This window comes from Humulus lupulus, chromosome 5 (assembly GCF_963169125.1).
Source record: "Humulus lupulus chromosome 5, drHumLupu1.1, whole genome shotgun sequence".
In the NCBI taxonomy this organism is placed as follows: Eukaryota; Viridiplantae; Streptophyta; class Magnoliopsida; order Rosales; family Cannabaceae; genus Humulus; species Humulus lupulus.
In genome coordinates this window covers 36,519,774-36,540,641 of record NC_084797.1, presented here as the reverse complement: position 1 = coordinate 36,540,641, position 20,868 = coordinate 36,519,774, and the positions used below count along the sequence as shown (strand labels likewise).

General features: G+C 36.9%; 1 non-coding gene across 1 annotated transcript; it reads left to right on the top strand.

The window, feature by feature from the left end:
- Window positions 1-16,400: 16,400 nt before the first annotated feature.
- On the top strand, window positions 16,401-16,507 carry LOC133781041 (small nucleolar RNA R71). The gene has a single exon (XR_009869838.1). It is a non-coding gene; the product is annotated as a small nucleolar RNA R71 (small nucleolar RNA).
- Window positions 16,508-20,868: the final 4,361 nt, after the last annotated feature.

The following is a 20,868-nucleotide window of genomic DNA, read 5'->3' as shown; positions in this document are numbered from 1 at the left end:
TAGCGGTCCGCCTCTTGGTTTGGCCATCGGTAAACCAACATATTCTGTCTATCAACCTGAGCTCTATGAAAATCATGAAGCTTTCCCAAATAATCGTGAGTATGCTAGTTCTACCGAATGATATAATATAATCTAGCCAAGTGCGGATCTAGTGGAGCCTTAAGCGCCAAATATTGAGGATGTTCTTCTCTCCACTCCTCCTCAGTTGCCCTCGATCTATCTTGTTGATCATTAGCTAGTATGGGCTCCTCAGCTTCTTCTCTATCCCTTTCAACTCTTACATTTCGGGGTAGCGGTAGTGATGGCTCTAAGGATGGAGCATTAAATTTATTCACTATAGCATGAGAAATAGGCCCCATAGCCTTCCTATAAAGATCACTGGGATATTTAGGTACCTCCCAGACTTCACACAAATCAATTATCATGGATCCATGTCCCAACCCGGCAGTAGCAGTCAATCTACATAAATCCCTAATGCTTTGGCCAATAACTCGGCCAATATCAATAGAGAGTCCCTTCATAATTTCATACACTAGAAGACACCTATCAGTCCCCACCTTAGAAAAATGGGTGTTGGGCATAAGCCACGCACTCAAAAAAAGAGTCCAGGCTTTGGCCACACAATTCATGTGATATCTTCTTAAGTGTTTCAGTTCCCCATTTTGCATAACAAAAGAAGCACTAGGAATTCCTAAAGTTTCTGCCACCTCAGTCCAATTTATTTCACTATGATATGCCAATTGATAATATTCATATTCTTCTGGAAACAACTTGGGTAATCTAAATAGTGCATCAATATTATCAATGGCACACTCAACTGAAACCCCTCTAACAAACACCTTTTTATTAGCAGCCCCAAGAAAGTTGGTGTAAAAATCATAAACCAGTGAGAAATTATCCTTTGGCATCTTATCGTCCACAAACATTTGCCAAACATAACGTATAATCTCATCCCTAATAATATTATAAGTTTCATTAGGGTACGGTTCTTCTTTAATTTCCATCCTGTGCTCTTGAATGACTGGACACTGGGATAGCCTTTGATAATGATCATGGGCATCCTTTTTATGAATCGTGTGGGATCATACTATAAATTTGGTTGAGGTGTTGGCAGGGTTGACTGAGTTTGGGGTGGTTGGGGGCGGGATGATGAAGGGCGACTAGTGTTCTTAGAAGAGGCAGCCCTAGTTGGTTGTTTCCTTGGTCCCATACTCACACAATTGATCAAGAATGGCACAAAAATTTTGGCAACACTTCCCCTAAATTTCTGTAATTTCCTCACTGAATACTTCCCAAAAATTTCACCCAAAAACACCAAATATACTAACAAGTAGTTCAACAAACCAATGCAATCCCTTAATATAAATTCACTACAATGAAAACTGCAAAAAGAGAAGACTTACAAGCCCTTAAATCTGAAAAACTTCCCAATCTTGAATCTTCCTTCAATTCTTCAAATAGCACCAATAGAAACAAAAATTAAGGTTAGTGAAAACGAAAGAAGAAAGAAATTAATTTGGAATAGGAATTAGAACATTAGGAAGATAGCTTAAGGGAATTTGAAATAGAAGGATAAAGGGAAAAATTTGAGAGGTTTTCTTTCTTAAAAAAAAATTATTTGGGATGATAGGAAATGAAAAATATGAGAGGTATGCAAAAAAAACAAATTTAAACCCCTTCTCCTCTGTCTGACATAGGCGCGCCGCGACCCTGATAAGGCAAGTTGCGACTTGCCTCAATTTTTTTCAAAATGCTCTCTCCAGGCGTCGCGACTCAACCTCTTTCAGTCGCGACTCGCCCTTATTTATAAGAGCTTCTTTTTCTCTGTTTCAGCCTAGGGTCGCGACTTATAAGCCCAAGTCACGACCCGCCCCTCCTTCAAATTCTAATAGATCTCTGACTTGTGTAATGTCGCGACTTGATAGTTCAAGTCATGACTTGGCCCAAAGACTAATTGAAACACAATTTTTTTTCACGATCCTCACGATTTTCTTTTTCAAAATTTATACTAAAATTAAATAAACTTTACAAATCCAAAATAAAATTGTCCACTAATTAAAAATAAAAACAAAATAAAATATTGGAATGCCTCTTATAGCACTATCGTTAACGTCATTTAGCCGGACGCTGAATACCCCATTTAAAGGGGTTCCAAAACCATCACTGATTTGCACTTTTCCACTGGTCCTTCTAGATAATGCTTTAACCTCTAACCATTTACTTTAAAATTCCTTGTTTTCTTTCTATGAATCAGTACTGCTCCATAAGGTAATGAGATCACAACTGTGAAGGGTCTCGACCATCTAAACTTTAGTTTTCTTGAAATAGTTTCAATCTAGAATTAAATAACATAACTTTATCTCCCGGTTGGAAATCCTTTCCAATGATCCGTTTATCATGAAAATAATTAGACTTTTCTTTATAAATCTTTTCATTTTCATAAGCTTCGTTTCTGAATTCATCAAGCTCATTCAACTCTAGAAGCCTAGTCTACCCCGCCATGAATAAGTCAACATTCAACTTTTTCACCGCCCAATAAGCTCGATTCTCAAGTTCAATTGGTAAATGACATGCCTTCCTGAATACCAACCGATATGGGGACATACTAATCGGAGTCTTAAAGGACAGAGAATCATCAAGTTTTTTCGACTAATCTTTCCTTGATGTGTTTATAGTTTTATCTAAAATACTTTTAATTTCTCAGTTTGACACCTCAACTTGACCATTAGCAAGTGGATGATAAAACAGAGCCTTTCTATGATGAACTCCATAATGAGCACATAGAGTTGTGAATGATTTATTACAGAAATGGATGCCTCTATCACTAATAATTGCTCTTGGAGTACCAAACCGAGTAAAAATATTCTTATGAAGAAATTTAAGTACCTCCTTACCATCACAAGTAGGAGTTGTTGTAGCTTCTACCCATTTAGAAACATAATCTATTGCCAACAAAATGTACTTATTATTATAAGATGATGGGAAAGGTCCCATGAAATCTATTCCCCACACATCGAACAGCTCAACCTCCAGAATTACAGTCATTGGCATTTGGTCTCTTCTGGATATATTACCGGTCCTTTGGCAACGATCACAACTCTTAACAAAGGCATTAGCATCTTTAAATAATGTTGGCTAATAAAACCCACATTGCAAAACTTTTGTTGCTGTCCTTGTTCCCCCAAAGTGACCACCACAATGTAAAGTATGGCAGTGAGTAAGTATGGAAATCATTTCCTCTTCTGGGACACATCTTCTAATCACTTGATCAGCACAATGGCAAAAAATAATGGGTTCATCCCAATAATAATGCTTCACTTCCGAATATAACTTTTTTAGTTGCTGCCTTGACATGTCCGGAGGCATAACTTTAGCTACCAAATAGTAAACATAATATGCAAACCATGGTATCTTCTCTTTACATTCAATTGAAAATAATTGTTCATCTGGAAAATTTTCATCAATTGGCTCCTCTTTCACACTATGCTCTTCTTCTTTTTCCAATCTAGATAAATGATCAGCAACTATATTTTTTGTCCCCTTCTTATCTCGAATCTCCATATCAAACTCTTGCAATAATAAGACCCATCGAATCAGGCGAGGTTTAACATCCTTTTTAGTCATAAGATACTTATTAGCTGAATGATCTGTGTAAACTATCACCTTATTACCAATTAAATATGGCCTAAACTTGTCAAATGCAAAGACTATTGCAAGTAATTCCTTCTCACTAGTTGCAATATTTGATTGAGCATAATTCAAGGTTCAACTAGCATAATAAATTATTATGAATACCTTGTCAAATAACTGTCCAAGAACTGCTCCTACTACATAATCACTAGCATCGCACATTAATTCAAAAGGATTTCCCAATTTGGTGATACAATAATTGGAGATCTTATTAATTTTTCCTTCAGTGTGTTAAATGCCTTTAAACAATCAAAATCAAAATCGAATACCGCGCCATTCATAAGTAAGGTCGATAAGGGCTTTGAAATTTTTGAAAAATCCTTTATGAACCTCCTATAAAATCCAGCATGGCCTAAGAAGCTTCGAACCCCTTTAACAGACACTGGAGGAGGTAAATTTTTTATTGTTGATATCTTGGCCCTGTCTACCTCAATTCCATGACGTGAAATCTTGTGGCCTAAGACTATTCCTTCTGTCACCATAAAGTGACATTTATCTCAATTTATTATTAAGTTTGACTCCTCACATCATTTCAAAACCCTTTCTAAATTAAGTTAACATCCATCAAAAGAGGGTCCAAAGACTGAAAAGTCATCCATAAAAATTTCAATACCTTTTTCCACCATATTTGAAAAAATTGACATCATACATCTTTGAAAGGTGGCAGGAGCATTACATAACCCAAATGGCATCCTCCTAAAGGAAAATGTTCCATAAGGTCATGCGAAGGTAGTCTTGTATTCTGAATATCCATCCAAGAAACAGTAATAAGAATGACATGCCAATCTATCTAGCATTTGATCGACAAAAGGTAAAGGAAAATGGTCTTTCCTGGTGGCTTTATTTAGTTTACAATAATCAATACAAATTCTCCAACCCATCACCGTACGAGTTGGAATAAGTTCATTATTATTATTTTTAACCACCATCATGCCACCTTTCTTTAGAACTACCTGGACAGGACTAACCCAAGCACTGTCAGATATTGGGTAAATTACCCCTGCATCCAACCAATTAAGAATTTCTTTCCTTACCACTTCTTTCATTGAAGGATTGAACCTCCTTTGAGCATCAATACTAGGCTTACTATCCTCCTCCATTAATATACGATACGTCACTGTTGAAGAAATAATACCCTTAATATCCGCCAAAGTCCATCCAATTGCTAGTTTGTGAGCCCTTAATACCCTAAGAAGTTTCTCTTCTTCAGTCTATGATAAAGAAGCTGAAATAATAACTGGGAGAGTGTCATTCTTACCCAAATAAGCATATTTAAGATGAGTAGGTAAGGTTGTTAACTCAAGAGCTGGTGGCTTCTCAATGGATGGAAGAGGTCTCTTAAGCTCTTGCCCTAATTCCTCATATTTCTTTTTATAGATTTGCCTTGATGAATTCAACCACTTAATATACTCATTGGCTTCAGTACCAACACACTCTTCAGGACTTGCAATCAAAGTCAACTCCAATGGATCCTTAACAGACTGGACCCCTTTACTTGGTTCCTCCAATACACTAACACAAAAGCAACTATCACTAGCTGAGGGATATTTCAAAGCATTGAAAACAACCTCATCTCCTTGTACTCTAAGCCTTAATTCTCCTTTCTGAACGTCTATCAATGCTTACCCCGTGGCCAAAAATTGTTGTCCTCATATATAACAGGCACGTCCTTATCTTCCTCAATATCTAATACAATGAAATCTGCTGGGAAAATGAACTTATCAACCTTTACTAGAATGTTCTCTATAATACCTTTGGGATGTGTTAACGAACGATCATCCAATTGAAGAGTAATAGTAGTGGGTATAGTTTCCCCCAAACTAAGTCTTTTAAATATAGACAATGACATTAAATTTATTCTTGCACCCAAATCACATAAAGCTCTCTCACAATGAAAGTTCCCAATAGTGCAAGGCATAGTAAAGTTGCCCGGATCTCTTAACTTTTGAGGAAGCTTCTTTTGAATAATTGCACTACACTCTTTAGGTTATGCAACAGTTTCATAATCCTCTATTTTTCTCTTATTAGACTATATCTCTTTCATAAACTTCACATAACTGGACATTTTTTCTAAAGCCTTTGTAAAAGGGATGTTAATGTGAAGTTTCTTAAATACTTCAAGGAATTTGGAGAATTGTTAAGATTAGCCTTTCGAAACTGTTAAGGATATGGAATCTTTGGTGTAGGCTCAGTGTATTTTTGTTTTTCTGTTTTTTGAAGGTCTTCAGTAACCTCCTCTTGTATTGGAATAGTAACTTGTTGATTCTCTAGATTCTTCCCTTTTTCACCCACTATAGGTCCATCATACTTAGTCCCACTCCTCAAAGTGACAGCTTGACATTGTTATTTAGGATTTACCTCTGTGGAACTAGGCAAATTCCCTTGCTGTCTATTAGAAAACATTTGAGCCAATTGACCTATTTGTGTCTCCAAACTTCTGATTGAAGACCTTATCTCTGTCATAAATTGACTTAATTGGTCTGGCTGAATTGTGGGCGGGTTCATTTGAGGATGTGGCGGTGGATGAGATACGTGGATTTGGATCATAATATGGTCTCGAATGTAATCCATAATTTGGTTGATGAGGGGGTTGTTGAGGTGGGTACTTTGGATATTGTGGTTGTAACCCTTGATTATTTTTCCAAGACAGATAAGGGTGATTTTTCCAAGCAGGCGTATAGGAATTTGAGTAAGTGTTGGGTGCAGGTCTTGAAAAATTACCTATAACCTGTGCTTGTTCCAATAGCATATTATTCACATCAGTTGCGCAACTAACTGTGCTTGGGCAATGTTGTAGTGTCCCAGAATTTTTACTTAGCTAGATAGTAATAGTTTGTAGTATGTTAGTTTCCGTGGATGTTGGTTAGTTGGAAACTCATAGCAACAACTATGCATTTTATAAGTTTAACCTATACTATAGAAATATTAATTATAATTTAAGGTTTGATTAATATTGCTAGTCTTAGAAATATTATTTATTATAACCTAAGGTTTAGATACAATTATTAAGAATGTTACACTTGTCATAATTATGTTTATTAAGGATTTAAGTATTTTTGATGAATAGTTTAAATAAAAGAAAGATCTAGAAGCTCTAGAACCTTCCAGCAGCTATTAGGATCACGTTTTGACTCAGTCAAAGCTGTTTAATCAATTCAAAATATGCTGAAAAAGTGAAAATATGTGTTTGATATATCAACATATGCCGATATATCACAGCAATAGGGGTTGATATATTGCCTACGAGAGATACGGAAAACACATCGACTTTGCACGAATGAATGAACGGGGTTCGCAATATAGGTCTATGCGATATATCACCCAGGGTAGGTGATATATCGCCCCTGGGAGTGAATGTTTGAAACTTGAGGATTTAGTTTTAAAGACAGCCTTAACCACTTGGACCTGCCCTTGAACAATTTTGACCAAGTTATGGGCATCTGTTGAGCAAAAATTCAAATCTTTTTCATTTTGAATCAATTTATTTATTCAAATTAAAAAGGGTTAGTTTCACTCCTTGAACTCTATAAATAGGACCTATTACTCAGCCATTTCATTCATTACTCAAGCATTGTTCAGAGCCTCCAAGTTGCTAGGATTACTATAGAGAGAAACACTTGGGTTTTGGGATAAAAGCTTTTCCAATCTAAGCTTTTCTAAACACTTGGGAAGTAAGATATAGAGTTATTTTGCTATCGAGGTATATATCAAGTCATAAGATCATTCAAGGTATTCTCTTTTCCTTTAGAAGCTCACGATTCTTACTGTTGGTTTTAGGAGTGTTCCAAAATCCCGTTCTTGTCTCCATATCCTGACTTTTGGTAAGGAAAATAGGTTAGATTATATGTGTTTATATGTTTCGATGTGTATTATGCTATGATATGTGCTATATATATGTATAAATGTGATTTGTAGTCACTTGGGGCTTATAGTTGCTTAGATAGCAAACCCCAAGAATTTTAATCATTTTCATGGTTTAGAGTTATGATTTACCCTACCTCGATTAGTAGATGGAGGACCTAGACAGGTTATCATATACTATAGTTGTTATCTAACCTACCTCGATTAGTAGACAGAGGACCTAGATGGTTTTATCACATACCAAGCTAATGAGTTAATGGCCATTAATATTGTAGTCCTATATGATATACATTTTTATAGTCATATGTTTTATGGTATATGCTTTATGATATAGTCTTATGTTTTATGATTCATGACAAGTATGTTTTTAGTAGATTTTCCTTGCTGGGCATTAGGCTCATTCCTTTCTTTTTAGAATGATGCAGGAAAATGAATATGGAAGGCGGGAAGGATTCGTGACAGCTTGGCATGTGTGTTGAGGATGAATGGACTGAGTGGATTGCTGGAAGATCAAGGATGAAGTCTTTTGTTTTATGTCTTTATGTATTTCTGCACTTAGTTTTTTTAAACATTTGATTAAAGTTATGATGTTTTATTTATGTTTTTATGTACTAAACAATGGGTACCCATACCGTATTTTATAATTCATACTTACTTTGTATTTTGCACAATATTTTGGGTTTTAAATAAAGATATGTTATTTCTTATGTATGTATTCAAATTAGTAGCTATGTCTTAGTAGATTTTAATGGTCTGAAGTCTTAGAAATAGTCGGGTCATTACAGTTGGTATCAGAGCCACAGTTCATATGCATGCAGTTCTCCTTGATACACACGCACAAGCTCCGAATCTAATCGCCAATGTAAGTGTTTATGTTTATTATGCTTATGTTTATGTTATTAGTTAACGTTTTAGCCATTATGGTTTCAGTTAAGAATGGATGGAGCCATAACCTATCAGGATATCCGTGCCATTAAGGCATTGAAAAGGATTAGAGAGCCAAGAAATATAGTAGGAGTTTTAGAAAGAATCACTAAGAGATTATTCTTATTCCATAAGGAGATAGTTCATCTTTAGACTACTAAGCGAATTATGATGAGAACTACAGAGCAATATGTCCTAGTAATTAGGCTTTTAAAAGATTTTCCTTCTGTAATTTCAACATTAGAAGATATACAAGAGACTATAGAAGATGATGATGATTTACCAGTAGCCATGAGATACTATTTTCTCATCCTTAGGTTCACCTCTAAGTTGGAATTTCAATTCACTAATGAACAAAAGCATAAAATCTTTATGCATCTTCCCCGAGGTAATTTTGAGGCTCAAGATAATGATTATTATGAAGAAATAGATGATGAAATGTTAGATGAAGGATCAGACATAGAAGATCCTAATTTTTAGATTTACCCTAGTTATGTTAGTTTAGTTTATTTATTTATTATTTTTGCATTTATGATTGTACTTAGTGAAAATCTTTTTCCAAATGAATATTATTTTTATTTTTGAATGACATGTATAAGTTTGATTTGATTATTTTTTTACAATCATAATAAATTTAATAAATAATGACCAAGTTTAGTGAGGGTGGACACAAATCATTGGACTGAGTTCTATATTGAGAGTTTAGGGGGCCATAGTAGTGGGAATGATGTTACTGATCCTAGCCCTCCCTCAATATGGTTAACGTTGGAACAACGACGAGTTTCGAGCCTGAAAATTAAATCATATTGGATGATTAGAAATAATAAAGATGGCTGATTTTCTAAGTATAGAAATATACCCTAATTATATAGAAGGCTTACAAAATTCTTCATAAGAAATCATAACAAATAGGTCCGAGTTATGTTTGCTTAAATTAAGTTTTGCCTTAGAGCCTATTAGGATAAGTTCTAACATGTTTTTCTCGACTGTTAGAACTTTGCTGAAGATGTCACTCAGAAGGTCTGTACTCACAGCTGGCAATGCCTCCAGTGCCGTCAACGAGACTAATGAAGCCCCTCCAGTTCGAAGAAGGGGAACACGTGCTACCAATATTGCTGCTATTAGAAGTGCACCGCCTCTGGTTAACAACACCACTGAAATTGTCCAGCTATGGAAACAAGTGGAAGAATTGCTGCAGCAACAATGACAATAGACTCAGCTACAGCCTCAGCCTCAGTCGCAACCGCAGCCTCAGCAAATGGCTCAAGCACCCCAGGAAGTAAGTCCTTATGGGGGATGGCCAATGGCAAACTATGCGCCTTACCCAGCTCAGTACATAGACCCAGTCTATGAACGATTTTGTAAGCAACACACTCCAAACTTTGAAGGGTCAACCGACCCCTTCGAGGTGGAAGAATGCCTCAGGAATGTAGAGCCAATCCTACACACATGAGCCTCGGCAACGCAGATCGTATATCATGCATTTCTTCTCTTCTAAAAAAGGATGCTAGAATATGGTGGGATTTAGTACAATAGACTCACGTCGTCGCCACCATGACATGGACTAGATTTGTGGAGCTCTTTCACAAGAAATATTATAACTCGACAGTCATCCCTACGAGGGTAGAAGAGTTCACTAGTCTAAAGTAGGGCTACTTAATGGTAGCAGAGTATGCTTGACAGTTCGATCGACTATCCAAGTTTGAACCAGAGTTGGTCCCAACTGATTTCCTGAGGGTTACCAAGTTCATTAGGGGACTCAGACCCAAAATTGAGCTAGGAGTCAAGCTAACAAACCCTGGAACCACTTCTTACGCCGATGCTCTAGAAACGACTATAGAGGTGGAAAGGCTTCAGGCGAATGTTTGTAAGGAGGAGGCCAGTAAGCCTGAACCTAAACAGCAGAATCAACCTCAGAATGGTCAGAACCATAACAACAACCATCAACATAACAACAATAATGGCCAGAAGAAAAGACATTCTGACAATAAGCAGTCCGACAATGACAGAAGAGCACAGACAAAAAATGGAAGTAATAGGTTGGGTTATGTAGAATACCCGCAGTGCTCCAAATGCCAAAAGAAACATCTTGGGGAGTGTCGTGCAAACACTAAAGGATGTTACAATTGTGGCCAGGAAGGTCATCGAAAGAAGGAATATCCATAACTCAGGCAAGAAGAGAAAAGGGACAATAAGATGGTTCCCGCCAGAGTCTTTACCTTGACCCAGGGAGAAGCTGAAGCTAGTAACATAGTGGTCACAGGTCAGATTCCTATCCTCGATAATATATGTTCAGTATTATTTGATTTGGGAGCAACACACTCGTATATTTCATTAGGAATGATAGAGAAATTAGGCAAACCTTGCGAAAGATTTAGAACTAGGTTTGTGACATAATTGCCTTCGAGCAAAGTACTCCTATCATCATGGATAGTACGAGGTGTACTGATCAATATTGAGGACGTAGAACTAGAAGGAGACCTGATAGAGCTAGAGATCAAAGACTTCGACATAATACTGGGCATGGATTGGCTAGCAAGGCACGATGCAATCATCGACTGTAGACGTAAGCTAGTGACGTTCGAGAATCCTGACGGTTAGAGACTATGTTTTATGGGAAAAGTTTCAGGACTACAGACACTGCTTATTTCATCTCTCAAAGGTCAGAGGAAGATTGACAAAGGATGTCACACATTCTTAGCTAGTGTCACGGATGTGGTAAAGGAAACAACACTAAAGGTTGGAGACGTTCGCATTATAAAGGAATTCCCAGAAGTATTTCCTGACGACTTACCAGGGTTGCCACCTACTCAAGAAATTGACTTCACAATAAAACTAGTACTAGGAACCGAACCTATCTTAAAGGCACCATACCGGATGGCACCTACCGAACTTAAGGAGTTAAAGATGCAACTACAAGAACTCTTAAACTTGGGTTTCATTAGACCAAGCCATTAGCCATGGGGAGCATCGGTTCTATTTGTGAAGAAAAAGGATGGAAGCATGCAGATGTGTATAGATTACCGCGAGCTGAATAAGGTGACAATTAAGAATAAGTACCTGCTACCCTGGATCGATGACTTGTTTGATCAACTCCGAGGAGCGACCGTGTTTTCAAAGATTGATGTACGATCTTGGTATCACCAGCTCAAGGTACGGGAAGAGGATATTCCTAAGACAGCTTTTAGAACTTGATATGGACATTACGAGTTTTTAGTTATATCTTTTGGTCTTACCAATGCTCCAGCCACATTTATGGATTTAATGAATCAGGTCTTCAAGAATTATTTGGACAAATTCGTCATAGTGTACATCAACGATATTTTGGTGTACTCCAAGGACGAAGTTGAGCATGAGGAAAATTTAAGAATGAACATGTTGCGACTGAAGGAGAATCAACTTTACGCCAATTTCAAGAAGTTCAATTTTTGGCTTTCGCAAGTAGCGTTCCTTGACCACATAGTATCCAAGGACGGAGTTGCTGTAGACCTAGCTAAGGTAGAGGCTGTGAAGGATTGGCCAAGACCTAAGAATGTGCCAGAGGTTAGAAGTTTTCTGGGGTTAGCAGGCTATTATTGGAGATTTGTAGAAGGCTTTTCTAAGATAGCCACTCCGCTTACCAACCTGAACCAGAAACAACAAAAGTTCAACTAGACGGATAAATGTGAAGAAAGCTTCTAGTTGCTCAAGGATAAGCTATGCTCAGCACCAGTACTTTGTGAACCGATCCCCAATGAAAAGTTTGTAGTATACTGCGACGTGTCGAAGCAAGGTCTAGGTTGTGTGCTAATGTAGAATGACAAAGTGATAGCCTACACCTTAAGGCAGTTAAAGGAATATGAGAAACGCTATCCAACACATGATATGGAGTTGGAAGCGGTGGTCTTCACATTAAAAATATGGCGTCACTATCTTTATGGAGAATAGTGTGAGATTTATACAGACCATAAGTGCATAAAGTATTTCTTCACACAAAAAGAGCTTAACATGAGGCAGCGCAGGTGGTTAGAACTAGTAAAGGATTATGACTGTGAAATCCTATACTACCCAGGAAAAGCAAACGTAGTTGCTAATGCGCTAAGTGGAAAGAGTTACAGGAATCTAGCAGCAATATCCAAAATAGAAAAGTCACTTTAGCAAGAGCTGATCAATGCTGGAATAAAAGTAGTCATTGGTAAACTGGCTCACTTCTCCATCTAGTCAAGTCTGTTAGAAGAAATATGGATCGGGCAAGGGCATGATGACACATTAGTATCTCACACAACTGCAATCAAAGAAGGCAAGGCCACATATTTCTCTTTATCGGGACAAGGGTTCTTGAGATATAATTGTTGGGTATGCATGCCGAATGACTATGGAATTAAGATGAAGATTTTAGAAGAGGCACACAATACTCCATACTCAGTTCACCCAAGGTCGACCAAGATGACTCACGATCTTAAGGAGATTTATTGGTGGCCAGGAATGAAGAAAGACATAGCAGAATATGTGTCTAAATGCTTAGTATGCCAGCAAGTGAAAGCAGAACATCAGTGGCCTGCAGGCTTATTGTACCGCTTAGTATTACAGAATGGAAGTGGGAAGACATAGCCATGGACTTTGTGATAGGATTGCCACGAACAAACAAGCAGCACAACTCGGCTTAGGTAGTAGTAGATAGAATAACTAAGTCAGCTTACTTCCAGCCTATCAAGACTACATACACAACGAACCAGTACGCAGACATTTATGTCCGAGAGATAGTACGACTGCATGGAATCCATAAAACCATAGTATCTGATAGAGGATCGGTGTTTACATACAGATTTGGAGGAATCTTGCAGCAAGCCATGGGTACCAAGTTAAGTTTTAGTAAGACATTTCATCCTCAAGCCGATGGTCAATCCGAGCGTACCATACAGATTTGAGAGGATATGTTGCGTGCTTGTGTACTTGACTTCAGAGGATCATGGAGTAAGTATTTGCCACTGATAGAATTCTCCTACAAAAATAGATACCAATCAAAGATCAGGATGGCACCCTATGAGTTACTTTATGAAAGAAGGTGTCAATCACCGTTACATTGGGACGATGTAGGAGAAAGGAAACTTCTTGGAACCGAAGCTATTAGAGAGGCTCAGGATGGAATATCACTGATAAGAAAGCATATGCTGGCTGCTCAGAGCTAACACAAAAGTTATGTGGATGCCAAGCGGCGTGATGTGGAATTCAAAGTCGGAGATCAACTTCTTAAAGATATCTCCTATGGAAGGTGTTAAGCAGTTTAGGAAGAAAGGCAAACTTAGTCCCCGGTTTATAGGTTCTTTCGAGATATTGGACAGGGTGGGAACATTTGCATATAGATTAGCCCTACCGCCAGCTCTAGTAGATAGCCACAATGTGTTTCACATCTCGATGTTGCATAGATATGTGTCAGACCCATCTCACATCCTCAAGTACGATACGATAGCACTCCAGAAAGACTTGAGTTACGAGGAACAACCGGTTAGCATCCTAGATAGAGGGATGAAGGAATTATGGTCTAAGAGTATTCTGATAGTCAAGGTCCAATGGAGTAATAGTTAAGAACGAGAGGCAACGTGGGAGTTGGAGGAAAACATGTTAGCACGGTACCCGGAATTGTTTGGTAAGTAAACTTTAGGGGAGAATTTTAGTGTCCCAGAATTTTTACTTAACTAGATAGTAGTAGTAGTTAGTAATAGTTTGTAGTATATTAGTTTTCATGGATTTCATGGATTAAGGTTTGATTAATATTGCTGGTCTTAGAAATATTATTTATTATAACATAAGGTTTAGATAGAATTATTAAGAATGTTACACTTGTCATAATCATGTTTATAAAGGATTTAAGTATTTTTGATGAATAGTTTAAGTAAAAGAACGATCTAGAAGCTCTAGAACCTTCTAGCATCTGTTAGGATCACGTTTTGACCCAGTCAAAGCTGTTTAATCAATTCAAAATATGCTCAAAAAGTGCAAATATGTGTTTGATATATCAACGTATGCCGATATATCGCAGCTATAGGGGCCGATATATTGCCTACGGTAGATATGGAAAACACATCAACTTCGCACTAACGAACGGGGCTCGGGATATAGGTCTAGGCGATATATCACCCAGGGTAGGAAATATATCGCCCCTAGGAGTGAATTTTTTAAACTTGAGGATTTAATTTTAAAAACAGCCTTAACCACTTGGACCTGCCCTTGAACGATTTTGACCGAGTTCTGGGTATCTGCTAAACAAAAATTCAAATTTTTTTCATTTTATATTCAAATTAAAAAGGAGTTAGTTTCACTCCTTAAACTTTATAAATAGGACCTAGTACTCAACCATTTCATTAATCATTCAAGCATTGTTCAGAGCCTCCAAGCTTCTAAGATTACTATAGAGAGAAACACTTGGGTTTTGGGATAAAAGCTTTTCAAATCTAAGCTTTTCTAAACACTTGGGAAGTAAGATATAGAGTTATTTTGCTATCGAGGTATATATCAAGTCACAAGATCATTCAAGGTATTCCTATCCTTAAGTTCAGTTCTTCATAGTTCTTTTATTCATTTTTCTTTCAGATCCTAACTCTTGTTTATGATTCTTGGTTAGGTGTTTAAGTTCCTTGAACATTAAGGTTTTCGGTAAGTTTTTACTTGGGTTGTTTAGTTCTTTTTTTCATCTCTTTTCCTTTAGAAGTTCACGATTCTTACTGTTGGTTTTAGGAGTGTTCCAAAATCCTGTTCTTGTCTCCATATGTCGGTTTTGGTAAGGAAAATAGGTTAGATTATATGTGTTTATATGTTTTGATGTGTATTATGCTATGATATGTGTTATATATATGTATGTATAAATGTGTTTTGTAGTCACTTGGGGCTTATAGTTGCTTAGATAGCAAACCCCAATTTTTTTTTTTATCATTTTCATGATTTAGAGTTATGATTTACCCTGCCTTGATTAGTAGACAGAGGACCTAGATGAGTTATCATATACTATAGTTGTGATATAACCTACCTCGATTAGTAGACAGAGGACCAAGATGGTTTTATCACATACCATGTTAATGAGTTAATGGCCAATAATATTGTAGTCCTATATGATATACGTTTTTATTGTCATATGTTTTTATAGTATATGCTTTATGATATAGTCTTATGTTTTATGATTTATGACATGTATGTTTTTAGTAGATTTTCCTTGCTGGGCATTAGGCTTATTCCTTTCTTTTTAGAATGATGCAGGAAAATGAATATGGAAGGCAGGAAGGATTCGTAGCAGCTTGGAATGTGTTTTGAGGATGAATGGACTGAGTGTACTACTGGAAGATCAAGGATGAAGTCTTTTGTTTTATGTCTTTATGTATTTCCGCACTTAGTTTTTTTAAACATTTGATTAAAGTTATGATGTTTTATTTATGTTTTTATGTACTAAACAATGGGCACCCATACCATATTTTATATTTCATACTTACTTTGTATTTTTCACAATATTTTGAGTTTTAAATAAAGATATGTTGTTTCTTATGTATGTATTCAAATTAGTAGCTATGTCTTAGTAGATTTTAATGGTCTGAAGTCTTAGAAATAGCCAAGTCATTACAATTGTTCATAAGAATGAGGTCCTGCAAAAATCTCACAACTCACAACATTTTGAACTTGCGTTGTTTGTGCGGCGAGATTAGTTTACTGCAATTGTTTGGTTAGAGATGCTACTTGACCGGTCAATAGCGCTATTGGATCAACTTCTAAGACTCCTGCTACTTTCTTATTCTCATGCTCAATAGGCCAACTATAATTATTCATAGCCATTCTTCCAATAGCTCATATGCTTCATTGGCACTTTTTCTCATAAACGCTTCTCCAGATGCTGCATCTTTAATTGTCCTTGTATTGCCCCCAAACCATTGTAAAAAGTATGAACTAGCTGCCACTTCTCTATTCCATGATGTGGGCATTTCCTTCGCAACTCTTTAAATTGTTCCCATGCATCATACATAGACTCCCCATCTAGTTGATGGAAGTTTTTAATCTCTCCTCTTATTCTGGCTGACTTGGCAGGAGGAAAATATTTACTAAGGAATTTCTGAGCCAAAACTTCCCAAGTAAGTATAGAGTTGGCTTGTAAAGAATTCAACCAACTCTTAGCTCTGTCCCTTTGTGAAAATGGAAATAGTCTTAATCTTATAGCATCATTACTGACCCCATTCATTTTGAATGTCGCACATAACTCCGAAAAGTTTGTGATATGTAGATTTGGATCCTCATTTGGTAACCCCCCAAATTGTACACAGTTTTGCAGCATCTGAATAATTGAGGGTTTAATTTCAAAATAATTTTCCTCAACAGTGGGAGGAAGAATGCTTAAATGTATCCCCGTAACAAGAGGGTGTATCCCCATATTTGCATTGTTGACAATGTTATTTGCGTTCTCAGCCATGGCAAAATCCAACTTTTTCTTTATCTTTCAGATATGTCTGCATGTTCTCTCTATTTCAAGATCTATTTGTATGATTTCATTTTTTCTACTTCCTCACATATACCAATAATTCCTAAAACACAATATAGCCTTGATCCAAATAAATGTTAAACAATAAAAATAACAAATTAAAACAAATAACAATTAACCATGATATTGGAAATCAAGTTCCCGGCAACGACGCCAAAATCTTGATCGCGAAAATATATATATATATACGCAAGTGCACGCAATCGATTCAAGTAATATATGATAAGTAGAGTATCGTTCCCACATAGACTGTTTTCCAATTACAAACAATTATTTTTTTAATTTCTATTTGGCAACTAAAATTTTTATTTTTGAATTTAATTTTAAAATTGAAAATAACTTTGAACAAAAACAGCTAATTAAAAGATTTGAAATCACTATTAAAAAGACCTAGGGTGTTAATTTCATCAACTTTTCGTTCTATTAATTTTATTAATCAATTCTAGATTTCTTTCTTCCTATTCTAATAGCAGGTTAACCTAAATTGATTCCTATTATTTTTCAAGATATAAGAACTCAATCTATACGTAGGTTTTCTACATCTCTGTGATAAACTTAAACATAAAGAAGACATTAAGCATGGAAGCCTAATTACTACACAAGTCATACAGGTACTTTCATTCAATATGCAACCTATGTCTATATAATGATAGCATATTCAATTCTCATCTTTTGAATTTTGAATCAAAATCATAAAATCAAGTAAATATTGATCAAGTATTTACTAGCATTAAACCCACATTATATAGATTAGAATAGAGAAGAAAAATCAACAGAACATCATAATTAAATTAGAAAGAAATCCAAGTGACTACATTAAACCCTAGATAAATTTTTTTTAGTTCATATCAGACATGACTAAATCAACAAAATAATAATTCAAAAACATAAGATTCATAAACTTAAAGAAGAAAGAAAAATATAAAACTGTAGAATAACTAGCCTAAGAATCACAATTAGTCTCTAAAAACTTAAATAAAAGCTGACCTCATGACTTAATTAAACCCTAAATACGAATTTATAGTTAAAAAAATTACATCAGCAGTGTTTTTCATATGGGGGCTGCGACTTGGCCTTCTCTGGGTTGCGGCCCGTGTCTGTTTTTTAGCCTTTTGCTTCCGTGTAAATCCTCAGGCGCCGTGACTTAAACATCATGAAGTCGCGGCCCGTGTCCAATTTTTCCCTTAGTTGAGCCTCTGTTTTCCTCTTGAGTCGTGACTTGTAAGTCCAGGTCGCAACACTAATTCCATCCAGCAGCTATGCGTCTCTGACTTCACCTTCAGTCGCAACTTATAAGCCCAAGTCGCAACCCTAATTCAATTTTTTCACAGATTAGGTCTTCAACTCATCTCTTCATCAAAACTCGTCTTTTAATCATCCTTACCATCATTTTGAGTCCAACAACTGGCAAGAGCCTCATTTTTCAACCATTTTCACTTATTTTTAAATTATTCTCGTGATTGATCGCACCATCCTACAACAAAGACAAACAAAAGCGTAATCTTGCACAAAACACACATAAAGACTCAAGATTACCATAGAAACACATTCTAAAATGACCTTAAAATGAAATTATCAGTTACAAAATCATAATAAGCATGCCTAGAAGTAATAACCCTCCTCATGCATACATACCATTCATATAAATGACTATAATGTCATATGGGCCCAGTCGCCCAAGATAAACGACCAATGAATCATATCGGGGTCCAATGCCCAAAATACATGATTATGGAATCATATTGGGGCTCAGTGCCCTAATTCATGAATAATATGTCATACTGAGGTTTGACTTCCTATGATATGGGACTAATTAGTCACCCCGGGGCCCTTTACCCTATCCTCTGTATAACAAGCCTTGGAAGTAGCCCAACGTACCTGACACTTTAGTTTTCTCACGACCAATAGGTCTGCCAAGCATATGATGCGCTCCTAGTCAGGCATAACCATAACGACTAGAGCTCAATGCGCTATTGTCATCTTTGACTCATAAGTCAATGTTTTTCGACCAGCACTTAGCATGCTAAGGCCATCCATGACTCATAAGTCAATGCTTTTCGACCATAACTCAACGTGCTAATGTTGTTCTTGACTCATAAGTCAAGTCTGGGGCCCAACCCTAGCCTAGGATATGGGACTAATAAGTCACCCCAGGGTTGATTGCCCTATCCTCTCTATAACCAGCCTTATAGCTAGCCTAGCGTACTTGGCGTTAAGTTTTCCCATGACCAATAGGTCGATCAAGCATATGATGCATTCCTGGTTAAGCATAACCATATTGACCAGTGCTCAGCACGCTATTGCTGCCCTTGACTGATAAGTCAATGCTTCACGACCATCGCTATTGTCGTCCTTGATTGATAATTCAATGCTTTAAGACCAGCATTATTGCCATCCTTGATTGATAAGTCAATGCTTTATGACCAGCGTTCAACGCTATTGCCATCCTTGACTGATAAGTCAATTCTTTATGACCAGTGCTCAGTGCTATTGCCGTCTTTGACTGATAAGTCAAGCATTTCTCAATAAGATAATGCAAACAAGCATATATCCTATGTCAAATATCCAAATATAAAGCATCCAGGATGCGTAATCGACAATGACAAACATAATTATAATCATGCACATTCACAGGCGTCCATGCCTTATTCATGTTTCTATTTAATAATTCGACCCAAGCCATAATCACATATACCACATACTAGGTGCAGTTTTCTTACATTTGGTCCCAACACCAGTTAAATATGAATTACCCTCGAGCATGATCTTGTCCCGAGACCTAGCAATAACCTAGTCACAACCATAAAATAATAATCTCATAAGATTCAATCCTTAAAAATAAACTTTGGGACCACTCTCGTGCTCTCGAGACTTCCAATCCCACCCAATGGGGCGGTGGAACCATCCCCCGAGCCCCCAAAGTCCTCCCAAGCCATAAAAATGAGCTTTGCTGAAACTGGACTAGCATAGGGGCACCATCCAAGTCAGAGGGCCACATCTGATTTCCCCTGCCTAGCGCTAGGGCGCCATCCCTGTGTTTTCCCCTGAATTCAAGCTATCACGATCACATCTAAACACAACCCAAACTTAAAATTTAACCTCAAAACCTCATCAATACACCAACCTCCTCAAAACCCACCCTTAAACTTGATCTCTAACCCATCAAAACTCAAAAATCCATACTTGAGCTTTGAAGCTCAAGAACACCTTTAAACTCAAAACAACTCTGAATCAAAATAGGGTTTATGGCTTACCTCAATGATGAAGTTCAAGCTTTAAGTTTTCCTTAACTAAAACCCAGCTTCAAGCCTCCAAATCCCAGCCAACTCTCCTCAAAAATCCAAAATCCCCAAGGTATAAGAGAGAAGAGAGGAATCGAGTGAGAGAAAGAGAGAGAGAGTTTCTTGAGGTTGATGCTCTATTTTTGGGGTTTCCTCTTACTGAAGGGAAGAGTGACTAAGTCACTAATTTGGCACAAAATGACCATAATGCCCCTTAGCCTAAGGCTTGCCCACTTAAGCCATCAAGGGTAAATTTGTCATTTTTCACTTATCCCGATAATCATAATTAACGCCTCACAATTCCCATTACTTCCAATATACTCAAATAATTATCAAATAATTTCCCCATTACCCAATCCCTGCAATGTACTAATTACCAAATTACCCCTAGGCTCAAGCCGAGCTCGGTAATTGACCCTGTTGTGACTAAACTGCTACTTTTCTTGCTAGGATTGTCTTGTGTCGAATAATCCAAATATGTCCACATAATGATGTGGTTCCACACATATATTACATATATGTCAAATATACTCATAATGGACCAAATTACAAAAAATTTACTTTTTAATCAGAAATGGGCCCACATGCATATTTAATGCACCGAAACATGCATATCAA